The following is an 18,771-nucleotide window of genomic DNA, read 5'->3' as shown; positions in this document are numbered from 1 at the left end:
AAAAACAAACATCTGTCAGAATAAACTTAACTCAGAATAAAATAAACTTTTTTCTTTTCTTTTTGTTATATAAATATAAAGAAAATCTTTTTTCTTCTTTTTCTTTTTTGTGCAGTGTATACGTTTTTTAGATTTAAATTCTTTACTACTTGTAACTACTCTGAAGGAAACTGGAAGTCTTGTTTCACTTTTGGCCCACAATTGGAAAAGCACTCGAGATCATCAATAATCTCTGCTCAGACATCTAACAGATGATTTTGCACTCAAAATAAGGTCAGAGTGATAGTTTGGTGCCTATCTGATCAGAGCCTTATAAGCAAAAAAAAAAAAAAAAAGGTAAGATTCTGTAATGGACCGGCAACCACGTGCAAAGAAAATAATAGCCTGAATATTTGACTTTTAATGAACCCGACTTCGAGCATGCTGAAAAAGCTTTCGAACGGACCTTATTACAAATCTAGAGACATGCTGTCATCACCTGTCCAAAAAATGTAAAATTATGCTCATGTGAAAATGTGTAACAGGGCTGCATTCATTCACAAACTCACAGGACATGCAGATTTACTGTGATCAGAAACACTCTTTCACGTGCTATCGGAAATTTGATCATTCCCACTTCTGAAGTCGTAATTACGAGCTAATCACATTCAAGCTTCGAAATTGGAAGGCGATGTGCAATTTATACCCACATTACGATAATTCAGAGAGCACGTGAAGGCAGCATGAGACCTATAGGTGACTTGGGTAAAGTTGGTTTTATATTCGCACATTCGGACATCCGTATCCAATAGCCTTGTTAATCACACTACATTGGACATTCAGTGGACATTCACAAGTAAATATGCCATTAAAACAATACTTGCCTATTTTGATCGACTGTGTTGTAAGTTGACAATCGTTGGTTGTCAATATCATGTCGCTGCTTAAAATTCGCAAACATTAATTTATTGCACATTTAAGTCTGAATTTATCAGAAGTCCGAATGTGCGAATATAAAACCAACTTTACCCAAGTCTATAAGCGAATGCATCAACAGTGTGTAATGCTTATTTCTTTGAATACAGTTTTTAGGTTAATTAAAAGTATTTTTTTCTGTATGAAAATGAAATACACTTGAGAATAAGTTCAGAAAATATGGTAGCCTACATTATATGTTGAAAACTGTTTCATACATATTTGACGTTTTATTTGACTGCTTAACAGATTTTTTGCTTAACATATTTTTTATAATATTTGATGAATGGTTTTTAACATGTATGATGTGTTGAAATGCTTATTTCACAAGTTATACTGTAGTAAAAACATTTGAACGCATTAATTCCATGTTAAAAAGAAAAACAAACAAACAGTAAGTGAGCAGTGTCTAATTGTTTCCTGTGAGATTTCATACACAAATTGTTTATTGATCTAACATTTGTAATAAATTTTATATTAACATATATTAAACAATTTCTTACTAACACACAGTTGTGTTAAGTACATACAAAAAAAACCCCACATCAATGTGTTAACTTAAGCTGCACATTTATGTGTTACATTTTATAACACATTTTGTGTGTTGAATTTCAGAACATGTGTCAAAAATAACACATTTTCAACACATTTGTTTTAAGAGTTTGGGAAACACGGTCATCGTGTGACCTACTTTCTCTTGAAACACTAAAAGCACAAACTGACTCCTCATTAATTAAAACATCGATTTTTGTTCATTCGACAAAGAAACTGCGCAAATAACGTTAGAGACCTGTTACGTTATTATGAGAAATGTAAACATATTATCGGTTCATTATATGAAACATGGGAGTCTGGGTTATTACACTGCATTTTTAAATAGGCTATAACCACCAATCTCAAAATGTTTCGTTTGTCAATAACTGTTAGTAACAACTGCGGATCAGAAGTAGCAAATGGACTCTGTTCTTACCTTGATGCGCATCACTTAGACAAGAGTGAGAAATAATCCAGACTAATGCTATAAAGAAGATGTTTTTAAACGAGATCGTGTGAAACATGTTTGTCATTCATATTCCAGACGAGCTCTACAGTGATTCACTGATGAACTGAAAGAGTCCAACACTTTATTTCTGAATCTCAGACTGACAGAAACATCTTTATTGGTCGTGAAGGTTTGTCATAAGGCGAGCAGTAACGCTATTGGCCAACAGATAAAAAGAGACACATTCAACATAGACCATATTCAGAAAAATACTCCATTAAGAAAAAGAAAAAAGAAAATGAAAACAAAATAATAATTAATGAAATAATATACTTCACTTAGAAATAACCAAAATATGTCAAGCACTGTATTGTTAAAGCTACATTGCAGAATGAACTGGATAATATTTATGAAGAGAAAGCTAGGGGTGCTTTTATTAGGTCTAGATAAAAATGGATGGAAGCAGGAGAAAAAAAATACTAAATACTTTTTTGGTTTAGAAGAAAAGAAATAGAGAAATAACTTCTGTAAACAAATTAATAAACGGACTTAATGATAATCCCAATGATATTTGTTGTTTGGTTAATCAATTTTATAGTAAATTGTATAGTTCAAATAATCAACTAAATGATGCAGATTTTTTTTTTCTTAGTAATGTATAAACAAGTATTAATAAGATTACATCAGACTACAAAACAATTATGTGATAAAGAATTAAATATTGTGGAAATTACAAATTGTATAAATAGTCTTAAAGACAATAAGTCTCCTGGAAATTATGACTTGACAGAGGAATTCTATAAAAATGTTTGTATTAATCTTGCACCCTTTTTACTTGCTGTTAAAGAAGCAATTGATTTAGGAGAAATGCCCGCATCACTAAAACAATGGGTATTTACACTTATACCCAAGCCTAACAAACATAAACTATTCTTAGAAAATTGGAGACCAATTAGTTTGTTAAATAATGATACTATTTTTTTTTTTTTTTTTTTGCAAAATCTTTGCAAAACGACTTAAGAAATATCTGAATAAAATAATTGATGAAGAGCAGTCAGGTTTTCTGAAAGGCTGTTATATTGGAAATAATATTAGATTCATTTTAGATTTAATTGATTATAGACACCTTATCCCAGTTGAGTCTTTTATATTATTCATTGATTTCTATAAAGCGTTTGACACTACTGAACATTCGTTTACGTTCAAAGTTATTGACTTCTTTGGTTTTGGTATTCTTTTCAAAAAGCAATTCGTTCGCTTTATAACGGTTCTTCAGTCCAGTTGTCTCACGGTACCTGTCAGAGATTTGATATGGGCCGGGGGATAAGGATGTTTTGCAACGTTTTTAAACGGAAACGGAGGTGCGTTGAACACCCTGTTCTGATGACGCATGAGTTACAACTATGGCAGCTGAGAAGGACATTCTTTGTGTTCTTTTTGAAGAATTTTCGGAGCCAGATGAAGTCGGTATAAATAGGTGTTTAATACTACAAAATACGCTCGATGTTACAGTCACTGCCCTTGCCGTCCAGAATAAAAGAGATCATCCCAAACGAGTGAAGGGACTTGTGGAAACTTCTAATTAAGGCTTATCATTATTGCTGATCACTGTTGTTGTGCTTTGATATTGTAATATTTACCATTATATTATCAGAGGAGTATAGAAACGTTTATGAAAGTGTCACTTCACAATACATAGGTCTAAGTAGGCCTATAATATTTTATGTTACACTAATACCCATTGTGCAAGCTGTCTCTTTAATACCGCGTGGTTTATATAGGCTACATCTTGATGCTGATTGGGCTGACATTTCTGACACACCCACCAAACAAGAGAAAATGTTTCTCAAACCCGTTGCACACCGTTTCCAGGAAACATGTCGTTCAACCCGGAAAACGTAGCAAAATTTTGCGCACCGGTTTGAGCTTGAACGTGCCACAAGTCATGCGCATTAAAAAAAAAGCACGTTTTCAAGGAATATCATTGTTTGGAAAAGAGATTAAACTTAGTCAATTAGCGGATGATACCACAATTTTTGTCAAAAATAGTGACAAATTGGATGAAGTTATTAAATGTATTGAAACATTTTCTGGAATCTCTGGATTAAAGATGAATAAGAATAAGATTTCTTAAAAAAAAAGAATGAAAATTTCTTGAAAGAAATTTGTGGGATACCAATTAAAGATAATGTCGCATAGCTACCTTGGGATAATGGTGTGTAAAGATTCGAATCAAAGAAGCCGGTTAAATTTTGAGCCTATTATTGAGAAAATTAAAAACAGTTTTAATATGTGGCTTATGAGAGATCTGTCCATAAATAACTGTTTATATATATATATCGATGTCAGCACATGTTCCAAACAATGTTGTCAAGGAATTAGATAAGATTCTTTATGATTTTATTTGGAGGAAGAAAATACACTATTTACGGAAATATATTCTAAATAATAATAGAGTCTTTGGTGGCCTTGAAGTTTTAAATTTTACAATTTTTTTAAAAATGTAAAAAAAAAAAAAAAAAAATTAATTATGTTTTTAAGATAAAATTGATTATCGAATTTATTAATAATAAAGATAGTGTATGGAATGTTTTTCCCAATGATGTACACTCTTAAAAATAAAGGTTCTTTATTGGCATTGATGGTTCCATAAAGAACCTTAATCTTCCATGAAACATTTCCATCGTACAAAAGGTTCTTTAGATTATTAAAATGTTCTTCAGATTAAGGAAAATATGGTTCTGTTGAGAACTGCTCAATGAAAGGCTCTTCGAGGAACCTAAAATGGTTCTTCCATGGCATCGATGCGAAAACTCCCTTTTCGAGACTTTATTTTTAAAAGCGTATTTAACTCTTTGGGTGGCATTAATTTTCTTTTAAAATGTAATTTTTCCAGTTAAAATCCCAGTTAAACTGGCAAACTTTCATAAGCAGGCATTGCTGGCTTGGCAATTAATCTATAAACATAACTTTTCACTGCATCAATACTTTATATGGAATAACAAAGATATATTGTACAAAAAAGTCAGTCTTTAATCAGACATGGTACGACAATGGAATAGTCAGTTGCTTAATTTACTCTTGACATATTCTGAATTTCTCAACAAATTTATGATTCCTGTGAGGCCAAAAGAATATGATATTATCTTTAATGCATATCACTGACAGAGTTGTATCACTATTACGAAATCTTGGAATCTATCCTATAAACTTTGATTTTCAAACCAGTTTTTGTAGTGATACAATATTTATTGGGGATATTAATATAGTAATAGACAAATGCAATAACAAATATATTAGACATGTTTTAAAAACAAACTATTTGTCTTGTTCAACAGTGTTTTGGTCTACTAAATATGAAAATATTAACTGGAAAAGAGTATGGTCAATAACAAATAAGTTTTTTATCAATAATAAAATTAAAGAAGTATCCTATAAAATTGTACACAGAATTTACCCTGTCAAGGATGCGCTTGAACGTTTCCATGTGAATTTTGAAAACTTATGTGAATTTTGTGGCAATGCCAAAGAATCTGTAACTCATTTTTTATTGTATATAATCAAAAATCTTTTGGTTGGATGTTTCTAATTTCATTTCTAGGTTGTTTGGAACATGTATACAAAGTGATCTGTACAATGTAGTATTTTTTTTTTATTTTTTTGTACAGGGCAATGTTGATTCCAAAAGAACGATGTGCTTCCTTACACAACTTTTTATTTTACTTGGAAAATATCACATTCATGTGAAAAAATGGACTAAAGCTAAGCCAAACTTTGAACATTTTATAAAAGAGATTAAACAATATGGTACTACATTAGACAAAATCAAGAAAGAAAAAAGCAAGAAAGACCTACTGTATAAAGCTTTTTGTTACTTTAAATTGTTGTAATTTTGCCTCTGGCATGCCCTGTTTTATGTTACATATCTTTATGTATGTTTATTTGTTTTCTATTTGTTGTGAGTTGTATATTCATATAAATATTTGTATATTTTTGCATTACAAAACAACAACAACAAAAACAACAACAACATAGTGATCATAATCCTTTAAGACCAATTCCCTTTTTTACTTTGAAAATAATGATATAGTATCCTCTGAACTTAATTTAAGAACTTTTTAGTGTCTATTACATTGTACTGATAGCAAAACCATGTTATAAGCAGTAATTTCTTTGTAATATGATATGATTTACTATTATATTTTTGTTTTGTATTGTTATTTTGTATTGTATGTTTTTTCATACTTTCATTAAAAGTGCATGTAAACTAATACATCTTTTTTTGCCTTTTTATTTGAGGATAAATAGATCTGATTGATCATAAAACATTCACCACAGAATTATGAAAAGGGTAAATGTTTGTAGATGAGTAACTGTTTAATCTTCTGTTAAGAGACATTAAGCAGTTCAGCAAACACAATATTATCCAACACATACATTTATTTGTGAAGGGCTAGTTTTTTAAAATATAAACTCTCATAAAAAAACACACTTCACACTCATTAGTGCTATGCATAAACATAAATCATGAACATTAAAAATCATTTAGTGACCGCATGTCAAGATTCAAACAGGACTGCAGCCTTCATATAATCTCTGTTTATTATAATACATTTGCTGATAGGCTTATTTATACCGTTGCATAATATATTTGGTCCTTCTAATGCTTTGTAGCAGATCATCTGCTTTTTATAATCATTCAGTAACTGGCAGAGCGAGTTTCAGTCATTTTCAAACAAGGGCTGCAAAGAGCTGCTTGTAAATACTCCAAACTTTTGTTTTTAATTCACATTTTTTACTATTCATTCCTAAACATTCCAAAAACATTCTTGTTTTCTAGGTTGTTTTTGAAAGTTAATATTTGATTTTTCTTCTTTTTTTAATCCACATTTACATTCTACCGTTTATATCATGTTACACCATGTCCAGTACATAAACACACACACTCATTATTAGGATCATTATTTCTTTTATTGCACATTGAACACAACACATTCTCCAAATAGGCACATTTGTCAGACACTTTTATTAAAGAGATTTACAAAGTATTCAAGCTGTACATTTGATCAATACATGTTTTCTCTGGAAATCAAACAATGGCATTGCTAACATCATGATTACATGAGCTACAGGAACAAAACACAATGAATTAAAACACATGACCGCTGTGAAGCTTAAAACACTGAAACATCAAAACACTTCACAAAGGTAAATTTATAAAACTATAAATGCAAAAATCTCACATCTAAAATCTAAAATATTTTTTCTGATCCCTGTGCTGAAAACAGTATATATTTACAAATAAGTTTGCGCTGTAATAATTTCCCTCCTTACACTTCCAGTCAGTAACAGCTGAAAATACAGAGATAAAACTTAATCTCCCTCCACCAAACTTTACACTTGGCACAATGCAGTCAGGCAAGTACCGTTCTCCTGGGAACTACCAAACCCAGACTCGTCCATCAGATTGCCAGTCAGAGAAGCGTGATTGGTCACTCCAGAGAACTCGTCTCCACTGCTCTAGAGTCCAGTGGCAGAGTGCTTTACACCACTGCATCTGACGCTTTGCATTGCACTTGGTGATGTAAGGCTTGGATGCAGCTGCTCGGCCATGGAAACCCATTCCATGAAGCTCTCTACGCACTGTTCTTGAGCTAATCTGAAGACCACATGAAGTTTGGAGGTCTGTAGCTATTGACTCTGCAGAAAGTTGGTGACTTCTGCGCACTGTGAGCCTCAGCATGCTCTGACCCCACTCTGTGATTTTACGTGGCCTAACATATCATGGCAGAGTTGCTGTTGTTCCCAATTGCTTCCACTTTATGATACCACTAACAGTTGACCGTGGAATATTTAGTAGTGAGGAAATTTCACAAATGAACTTATTGCACAGGAGGCAACCTACCACAGTACCACGCTTGAATTCACTGAGCTCCTCAGAGCGACCCATTCGTTCACAAATGTTTGTAGGAGCAGTCTGCATGCCTAGTGCTTGATTTTATCCACCTGTGGCCATGGTAGTGAATGGAACACCTGAATTCAATGATTTGGAGGGGTGTCCCAATACTTTTGGCAATATAGTGTATAAAGAGTGTCCATCTTTGCTCTAGTATCAAATGTCTCTCTATAAATCATTATGATCTTACATTCTTTTTTAAATTGATCATAATTTATCATCATAACAGGTGCATTTCATAGCCATTCATCACATTTTAGTTTAGCATACTATTTAATCTAATAGTATTGCAACAATCAGCAATATCTGTTCTTAATCCTGTTTTTCCAACATATGATTTACTACATTAGACAAATAAAAGCTTTTGTTTTGCAATTTATAAAAGCTCTCACTGGAATCCTGAAAGGCAGGAAGTTTATTATCAGACTGCAAAAAATGCAGTGTTGATTTTTTTTTTTTTATATTTCAAATATATTTATCTTTATATATATATATATATATATATATATATATATATATATATATATATATATAGTATATATATAATTTTTTTATTAGACCACCTCTTTTTTTAATGAACATGAGGTGCAAATGTCTTGAGTCATGATTCAATGTGTTACCAATGTGTTAAACGTACACAGAGACTGGACATCAAAATAAATAATTAAATAAATAAATAAATTAAACATCATCAGGAACAGCACTGAGTGACTATCCCTGGGTATAGAGTGTAATGTATAAGTATATGTCAGAATAATAATTCCCTCTATCTTGATATGTCTGACTCAACCAATGGCAAGACTTCTTTTTAACTTCTTTAAATGAATCCGTTTGAGATCGAATTAATGCTAGATTTTCTGCTATAAATTACCCACATGGCATTAGAGGACTAATTCTCATTTTCCTCAGTTATTTTGCTTTATTTCCAGATTAAATCAAATGCTTGTTCTTACATATCAGAGCACATACATGCGCAGTCTCAGTCAAAAACGTTGCTTAAGATCTCTTGACAAACTAAAATATATAATTGACATTTGTATATATTCTAAATTAAAGATATACATTATACTTAATGTCATCTTGCTTATTTTGCTCAAGATAACGATTTTATTAAGTCCACATGTCATAAAAACAGGAAACTACACTTCTAACCACAGCTCGAGAGCTGTCGTTCCAACCACACAAGTTTGCCATGCAGTTTGCAAATGTTCGTTTGAACGATGGTTTCGGGAAACACCAAATCGTTGAACTATGTTAGTAACGACGAAACTTGCAATGTTAGTTGGCTAACGATGCTTTTGGGAAACACACCCCTGTTTGTTTTAGTGGTGCAGAAATCACACACTTCTCCTTTAAGAACAACGAAGGCTACAACAGTTGTGTGTGAATTTTTGTATCATTTGATTTGGAAAGATCAGCTTAATGAATTCAGAGGCCTGTTGCACAAAGCTAGCAGAACAAACTCAGAGTAGGTTTAGAGTTCCAGAGTTTGTGATTAAAGGATTAGTTCACTTTCAAATGAAAATTTCCTTATAATTTACTCACCCCCATGTCATCCAAGATGTCCATGTCCTTCTCTCTTCAGTCGAAAAGAAATTAAGGTTTTTGATGAAAACATTCCAGGATTATTCTCCTTATAGTGGACTTCAGTGGCCTCCAGATGGTTGAAGGTCAAAATGTCAGTTTCAGTGCAGCTTCAAAGAGCTCTACACGATCCCAGACGAGGAATAAGAGTCTTATCTAGAGCAGAGGTGTAAAAAGTACTCAAAAATGTTACTCAAGTGAAAGTACAAGTATTGAGTGAAAATTTTACTCAATTAAAAGTAAAAGTATCTGGCCAGAAACATACTTGAGTAAAAGTAAAAAAGTACTACATTAAAATTGTATTTGAGTATTAAAAAAGTAAAAGTAACAGCAAGAATGAAAACTAGAGATTCTTGTTTAAGCTTTTAATCTCTAAAAACATGAAGTGAATGAACCACATACAAAGTTTTATCCTCCTTTAGAACTGTTTGTGTTTAAATGTATTTAATTATCAAACTATAAGACTACTACCTAATGCCAGTATGCAACATGCTACTCAAAGTTGCAAAACCTGATTTTCAAAATTGTGAGTGTCAAGCCTAGCTCTTTTGGGGCTAAAAAGTAATCCTGCAGTGCCTGAAACACTGGTGTCTGAAACACAGGCCAGATATCCATCCAACTCATTGCTGGCTTCATGTGTTTCACAGAAAGCAAAAAAATCATCAGATGAACTGTTGGCCACAGGTGCTCTTGATCCTGTGGCTGATTTTGTACTGTGTTCACAGCTGAATCATTCTTCCTCCATTTTCTTCCACTGATTGACTGTTATAATTTCTCTAATTTCCAGGTCAACAAAAAGTATAGAACCCAAAAGGCGACACTCTGATACTTTTTAGGCAACAGTCACTAGATGGTGCTCCGGTAGCGCGGCCGCCATTATGGGGTGAAAATACTAACTGGAGCATTGAATCCTTCACATCTTACGCACCCAAAATTCGGCGAATTTCACTGCCAAATCAGAAGCGCAATAGAACAGTTTTTTTTTTTTTTTTAAATTAAGTCACCAGTAAATTGTATGGCTCCTACAGTAAATGTTGTATTGTCTTATATATGTTTTATTTTACCAGTTGTGGAATCCAACCATTCAACCATCTAAGGGAACATAGTTAGCCTACTTTATTGAGTATTTCCATTTTATGCAACTTTACACATTTATTAATAGTAAATTAATAATTAATAAATTTAAGATCATCATGTTTGCAGCGAAAAATATATTTCAGAACTTGTGGAGTAATAATAATAATATCTAGGTCTGAATTGAAATAGCCTATATTAGATGTTTTAATGGATCACGCTACAAACATAATGATCTTATAATACATGATGCATTGCTTTGTCCGTTATCGCATAATTCACACTTTTCTAGAGAGCAAAGGTTTTGTGAAAAAAGTTGAATACTTAGACACAAATTCACAAATAACACAAAATAAACTGTAAAAAGGATTTGATGATCACTAGTGAAAGTATTTTATTCTGTGTTTTCATCATTCAGGTTGGATTTCAGCTTTAATGTACGTTTTATTTTTTTTATTTATTTACAAAGCAGCTGATATTGCCATAGAAACTAGTGGACTGGCAAGTCGCTTTCACACCAAAATGCCGGAAACGCAGGGCGCCGGTGTTGCAATGGAACGCTCTATTGAGTGTCACTTCTTGTTAGTGTATATTCTTTGTGGTAATTGATGCGACATGACGTCACTTCCAAAGGACCAATGAACGTGTCTGACCGATTTCATGGAATGCGAAAACGAATAAATAACATTTAAATTAAACTGGGCATCAGCGCAATGGTAATAGCAAGGGAAAATAGAATGATCTCCAAAAATAAGTACTTTTTGACTGTAAATAAAATTGTAAGGAGTAAAAAGTACTTTTTTTTCTTAAAAAATGTAATCAAGTAAAAGTAAAAGTATTGATTTTTAATTGTACTCAAGTAAAGTAAAATCCCCAAAAATAATACTTAAGTACAGTAATCAAGTAAAATTACTTAAGTACTTTACACCTCAGATCTAGAGAAACCATCACTCAATTTCTAAAAAAAAAAAAATTTTAATTATATACGTTTTAACCATAAATGCTCATCTTGAACTAGCTCTCTTCTTCTTCTTCTTCTTCTTCTTCTTCTTCTTCTCTTTTAGAATTGTATTACTGCCCTCCACAGGTCAACGTTTTAACTAATTGTTATATACTTGCACTAGCATATTGTATATGACAATTTAGTTTAAACTTTGACCTGTGGAGGGCAGTAATACACTTAGCAGCGTCTACACTGCTGGAATTCAAATAGAGAAGAAGAAGAAGAGAGCTAGTTCAAGATGAGCATTTATGGTTAAAATATATAAAATTTTTATTTATTTTTTTAGAAATTGAGCGATGGTTTCTCTAGATAAGACTATTATTCCTCGTCTGGGATCGTGTAGAGCTCTTTGAAGCTGCACTGAAACTGTAATTTTGACCTTCAACCGTTTGGAGGCCATTGAAGTCCACTATAAGGAGAAAAATCCTGGAATGTTTTCATCAAAACCTTAATTTCTTTTCGACTGAAGAGAGAAGGACATGGACATCTTGGATGACATGGGGGTGAGTAAATTATCAGGAAATTTTAATTTGAAAGTGAACTAATCCTTTAACTCTGAAGTGCGTGCACCTGAAAGTGTGACACGTGCGGCAAACAGCCAATCACACGGAACGTGTGTAACGAAGCGGGACTCAAGGTAAGATCCATGTGCAAGCTTTATTACAGAAGTCAGCGTGGTCGTACAGGCAGGGTCAAACAGGAGCAAACAGGAATAGCAAGGGACAGGCAGAATCGTAGTCAGGGTACAGGCAGTGGATCGAGGCAGGCAGATAGCATTCACAGAACAGCAGACAAGGCAAGGGACAAGACAGGCAGCAACAGGTCGATAACGGGTAGGCAGTAACGGTACCAGACAGGCAGACAGGATAGTAAACGCTCAGAAATGCTACAATAGTAAACAAGACTTCACGATGAGGTGGTGTGTGTGTGAGTCCTTTATAGTCCAGATGATGTGCTAAGCTGTATGTGGCAACAGGTGATTGGTGTGGAGTGTGTGCATGTGACCGGCAAAGAGGATGATGGGAAATGTAGTCCGGGAACCGACAGGAACTGATGGTGATCATGACAAATTTAAACATAATGAACAGAAGCTGCTATATTTAAGCATTCTTATTAAAGTAGAAGTTATACAGATTAGAAACAGTTAAGGACAAAATGAAAAACTTTTACTACTTTACTACTTTTTTCAGAATAGAGCCAGAATGAATACTGTTTAAAATGAACCAGAATGACGAATGAGTAATTTTTCATCAGTGCCCATAAACATGTTCACATCTCAGTCCATCACTGCTGATCCACTGTAGTCTGTACCTTCTGCAGTTTGGACTGATTTTTTATTTGATTTCTCCAACTCTCTTTGCATAAAGAAAGACAATGAATATGATGTGGAGATACCTGTGTGTAGATGATGATATGTGGTCCTCATCATAATAATCTTCACCTGTACAGTTTATACAGATCATCTTCTGTCTGATCATCCATTGAGCCATAACTGCAACTCCATGTCATCACACCTAAAAAAACGTTACAGCAGATTATACAGTATCCATCTTATTTTATAATGTGGATATAAACAATTTTCTGTGGATGTGAGACTTCAATTAATTACCACCTATAATTAAATAACTGGAAGAATAACAAAGTGCTGTAAATTGTAAAACTATTTGTGTTACAAACCAGTGAGTTTATGATTATTATAGTGAAATAAAAAATAATATAGAAAGCAATTAAAAGTTTGCAATTTCAAGCAGCATAATGGACTGTTTTTGTCATGATCATGAGTTGGAGTGTCCTGTTTAACCACCAGAGGACACTCCAACATGGACTTTTGTCACCTGTCAGAACTTCATTTCCCATAATTCACCTCCTGGACTCATTATCCTCGTTTCATTGCACCCAGCTGTTTTGTGTTTGCTCGTTAGTTCTGTCTATTTATACTCTGTTTCTGCCTTTGTGGTTCGTTGTATTGTTACATGCACTTTGTGTCTCTGGTTTTCTGTTTTTTGTGGACGGTTTCTGTGGAGTTAACCCTTGCCTGAGTCTGGATTACGTTTTGGATTACCATTAAAGCTGCGCTTGGATCCTACGTCTTGTTTCTGTGTGCATTCCGTGACAGAACGAACCACCACTGCAAGATCCAGCAGCATGAGGGTTTTTCCCCCAGCTACGGGCAGGGAGCGTGTGGCTTTGCTGGGGGCGGTGAGGGCCTTGCGACAGGGAGAAGAGGAGGTAGGGTGTTTTGCCCAGTTTTTCTGGACAATGGCGGTGTGGCTAAGACACAATGATGAGGCTCTTAAGGACTTGTTTAATGGCTGTCTAACTGTCTCAATGGGAGATGGAGGGGCTTCGGGTCCTGGATTTTTGGGACTTTGTTGGTTATCTCTCCCATAGAGTCCACTGGGCAACACCTGCCCACTGAGCAAATTAGGTCCAGAAGACGTCTTTTTGAGGTCTTGTCTCAGGTTGAAAAGACGTCCACTGAGGGGCCAGAATGAAAGTTTTTATGACGTCTTTTTTTGACGTCTTCTGAACATCCGATATAGACGAACACACAGAATACTTCCAAAGGAGAAAATCACAATTTTTAAGCCACCATCGTGGAGATGAGTGTTTGCTTTAGTTGGGCTCTTGACCCTTGACTTTTTCTATTAGATTTTGTTTGGGCTGTTGTAACAGCTAATCAAGCAAAGAAAAAAAGATTATCAGGTGTTGGTTGTGTTTTCACATAATCATTATTTGACCTGAATCACTGAGCTCATTTAGAGCCCAATCTCTGAGTTAGATTTACATTATTGATTACAGCAGCACTGTGATTCTATAGCAGAGGATCTGCTTTTACAATATGATTCAGAAAAGGCGTGCTGAACAAATAAGAAAAAAGCTTTTTTTTTTTTTTTATTTTAGGCACACACAGACATCAAGGATCATCCTGTGAATCTCAACAGTGGTGACCATCAAAAAGCATGTTGCAGTGCATTCTGGGAGCCACCAATCAAAATTCACACATGGCTCCCATCATGCATTGCTTCATGAATAAATTATGAGCTTAATTGTCTTAGTAATTTTCTTTCCTTTGTCACCGTCATTGAGATTCACAGGCTGATTCTTGATGTCTGTGTGTGCCTAAAAGAAAGATATTTTTTTTAATCAGAACACCTTATGTGAAATCCTTTATATTATATTGATAAAGCTGATCTTGTGCTGTAGAATCACAGTGCTGCTGTAATCAATAATGTAAATCTAACTCAGAGACTGGGCTCTAAATGAGTTCAGTGATTCAGGTCTAATAATGATTATATAAAAACATAACCAACACCTGATCATTTCTCTTTACTTGTCTGGCTGTTATGACTCAGTTAACAGCCCAAACAAACTCTAATATTAAGAAGGCAAGGGACAAGAGCCCAACTAAAGCAAACACTCATCTCCACGATGGTGGCTTAAAAATTGTGATTTTTCTCCTTTGGTGATTGTGCGTGTTCGTCTATATCGGATGTTCATAAGACGTCAAAAAAAGACGTCATAAAAACTTTCATTCTGGCCCCTCAGTGGACGTCTTTTCAACCTGAGACAAGACCTCAAAAAGACGTCTTCTGGACGTAATTTGCTCAGTGGGTGCTCAGCCAGAACCCGCTCCAGTCTGTGAATCTGCTCCAGAGTCCACAAAGGAGGTGGGTGCTGAGTCTCTGCTTCCCACACGCAAAAAGAGGAAGAGGAGGAGGAAGGCTTCCATCCCTCAAGATCTGGAGGCCTCCCAGAGTCCGCTCCAGCCAGTGAGTCCGCTCCAGCCAGTGAGTCCGCTCCAGCCAGTGAGTCCGCTCCAGCCAGTGAATCCGCTCCAGTCAGTGAGTCCATTCCAGAGGTTGTTCTCTGTTTTCCTAAGCACCTTGCCCTGCCGGCGCCAACTAAGCCCGCTGCCCTGCCGGCGCCAACTAAGCTCCTTGCCCTGCCGGCGCCAACTAAGCTCCTTGCCCTGCCGGCGCCAACTAAGCCCGCTGCCGTCCCGGAGCAGCCCGAGCCCGCTGCCATCCCGGAGCAGCCCGCTCTCCCTGATACGGCCACGGAGGCCGTCACCGAGCTGCCCGCTCTCCCTGATACGGCCACGGAGCACCCTTGGTCGGCCCTGCTGCCGCCGCCCAGGTCATCTGCCCTGCTGCCGCCGTCTGACCCTTCTGCCCTGCTGCCGCCATTCAAGCCTTCTGCCCTGCCGTTGCCGCCCAGGCTTTCTGCCCTGCTGCCACTGCCCGGGCCGTCTGAACCATTGAAACCCGCCTGGTCTGTTCCTCCCGCACCGCCCTGGCACTCAGCCAGGACTCCAGACCTGCTGGAACCTGCCTGGTCTGTTCCTCCAGCACCGCCCTGGCAGTCAGCCAGGACTCCAGACCTGCTGGAACCCGCCTGGTCAGTTCCTCCAGCGCCGCCCTGGCAATCAGCTAGGACTCCAGACCTGCTGGAACCCACCTGGTCAGTTCCTCCAGCGCTGCCCTGGCAATCAGCTAGGACTCCAGACCTGCTGGAACCCACCTGGTCAGTTCCTCCAGCGCTGCCCTGGCAATCAGCTAGGACTCCAGACCTGCTGGAACCCGCCTGGTCAGTTCCTCCAGCGCCGCCCTGGTATTCAGCCAGGACCCCGACCTTCTTAGAGCCCCCGTGGTCTGTTCCTCCGGCTCCTCCCTGGCCTTCAGTCAGGGGCTCTGTTCCTGGCCCACCGTCCCTCCTCCCACTCCAACATGGACTTTTGTCACCTGTCAGAACTTCACTTCCCATAATTCACCTCCTGGACTCATTATCCTCGTTTCATTGCACCCAGCTGTTTTGTGTTTGCTCGTTAGTTCTGTCTATTTATACTCTGTTTCTGCCTTTGTTTGTGGTTCGTTGTATTGTTACATGCACTTTGTGTCTCTGGTTTTCTGTTTTTTGTGGACTGTTTCTGTGGAGTTAACCCTTGCCTGAGTCTGGATTACGTTTTGGATTACCATTTAAGCTGCGCTTGGATCCTACATCTTGTTTCTGTGTGCATTCCGTGACAGTTTTTGTTCGACTTCAATAACTGGAAGTGAATGACACCAGAAGCCTCGCACATTTACGTTACAAATGACCTTTCTTACGTTAAAAAAAGGTGGATAAAACTTCAACTTGAGTACATACAGATATTATGTTTTTGTAAATATGTTTGTCAAGCTGCACTGTCGCATTTATCATACATTCATTATAGATAGTCTTGCTTTTAGTCTATGCCCATCAAATAAAATCCAAAATATTAAAATCACCAATATCAAAATCTCTACTAGTTCATAGTTCTCCTGTCACACAGTATATATTGTGAAACTGTCCATTTATAGTTCATATGTTTTAAAATGTCTTTAAAACACAGATTTAAAAACAAGACATTTAAAGCAACAGTGTTGTATTATAACTCACCATTTGATCTTTTCCTTTTGTAGATGAAGTAAATCACAGTCATACTCACAGCAAGAACTGTGAGATCTACACCTGCTACTACTCCAAAATCCCATCGATGATCTGGTTCACAGTCAGAACATTTTCCATCTGCAGAATTACAAAAATATTTTTTTTAAAAATGCATTGAATGTTTATGGTTTATATAACTTTTATGTTTGATTGATGTAGTAAAAAGTAGTATAATATTATTTGGGAGTGTGACTACTAGAGGGCGTGCTTGTACAACAAGTGGCTTTACCTCTAAGAGTTAGTGGAGCGATGTTGTTGTTGCCCGGGCTTGGCAGCAGATCCAGCTTTCGTGCTCCCTTGTAGACATCTGTAAACAAAGATACGTCAAATATACAGCATCCCTCTCCATATTCTGCTGCGCAAAAGAATATCACAGTTGACTGCATTTTAGTTTGATGATGGTCTCGCTGAAATGTAAAGTTAGCGATGTTAGAATGAGCTAATATAATATTTTGTGTGCACAGAATTTCTGAAACTATGGATCCATTTCTCAAAACTACACACAAAAACACAAAACATTCAAGATAACATTTTAAATTAACGTTAATGTAGGCCACCCTTTAGGCCTGAATAAATATGAATAACCTATCGACAACAGGATATTTGCTTGTCGACGCGTTGTTACTTGTTCATGACACTGAGAAAGCCCCTTTCTGTTCTGATCTTAACTTGGTGTACCTCGTTCATGGTAGCCTACATCAAGCTTTATATATGCGTTTTCTGTTCCTTCTCTACTATATTTCTTATTGTAAAGCGTTTTAGTCAACTGCGGTTGTGTAAAATGGGCTCTATTTAAATCATGAACAATCATGAAATCATGAAATGGGCTCTATATATATCACGTGAGACTCACTTTTGCCTGAAGTGAGTCTCACAACAAGAAACAACACTGGCCCTGCATGTAAAACGACAGTCGAAAATATGATTTCTCAAACTATTTCAAATACAACCTGAAAGTAAACTCAAAAGGTTTAGTTTAAGGTAAAAATAGTACATCATTAAAGTAAAAATATAAATCCTGTAAAAAATAAATAAATCTTGAAATAATGTAAATAATTGCGAATAATGTAATAACAGTAGGCCTTCACATTTTATTTATCTATTATAATTTTTATGTCATATTGGTCGGTTGGCTGTTTCCTTATTACGGTCCAGAAATTAGTTTTTCGGCATGTGTGTGATGTTCTTTTTTACTTTGATGTTTTCAGTGTTGGGAGTGATGCATTAGAAGTTATGCATTGTTGAAGTTCTAATTCTAACTTCATTGCGTCGCTTCCATTATGAGCGCGGGTGCCTCGCGGCTGCATTGCAATAATTGACTTGCGCGTGGAAAAGACGCGATATGTGAACGCCCCAAACCGTTGCGCTCACATCTTGCGTCTTTTACAGCGTCTCGCGCATGACATGGCGTTCTAAAACACGGAGTTCAAGTTAAAATCAGTTCAACCTTTAAAAAAAACGCGTCCCGAGTTTTTTTCCCCAGTTCCACTGCCCTTGTCTCGCGTTTGTTCAGTGTGAAGGAGCCCTAACACGAGTTACTTAATCAGAGGCGTTTTATAAAGTAAAGTTGTAAAGTAGGCTAATACATTACTTTTAGATGTCCAAAATTACTTGTTAAAAAAATCACTCTGTTTTCCCATGTATTGATGGACCCCTCTACTGTCCCCATGTAGAAAGAAATCGGGAGAAAGGTTGCACTTCATTTCTGTTCCCCTCACTTCTACGCATACGGCTTCGGAAGAGCTA

General features: G+C 36.2%; 2 protein-coding genes across 2 annotated transcripts in view; both read right to left on the bottom strand.

Moving 5' to 3' along the window:
* Window positions 1–3,657, bottom strand: part of LOC125275888 (MHC class I-like protein MILL1) — a 31,692-nt gene extending 28,035 nt beyond the window's left edge. Inside the window, exon 1 of the mRNA XM_048203193.1 lies at window positions 1,925–3,657. The gene's annotated coding sequence lies outside the window, so the exon portion shown is untranslated. The remainder of the gene's footprint in view (window positions 1–1,924) is intronic.
* The window catches only part of LOC125275880 (patr class I histocompatibility antigen, B-2 alpha chain-like), a 135,887-nt gene that overhangs the window by 32,928 nt on the left and 84,188 nt on the right, over window positions 1–18,771 (bottom strand). The window lies entirely within an intron of this gene.

This window comes from Megalobrama amblycephala, linkage group LG9, assembly GCF_018812025.1.
Source record: "Megalobrama amblycephala isolate DHTTF-2021 linkage group LG9, ASM1881202v1, whole genome shotgun sequence".
In the NCBI taxonomy this organism is placed as follows: domain Eukaryota; kingdom Metazoa; phylum Chordata; class Actinopteri; order Cypriniformes; family Xenocyprididae; genus Megalobrama; species Megalobrama amblycephala.
The sequence above is the reverse complement of the archived record's forward strand: the minus strand, read 5'-3'. Positions and strand labels throughout refer to the sequence as shown.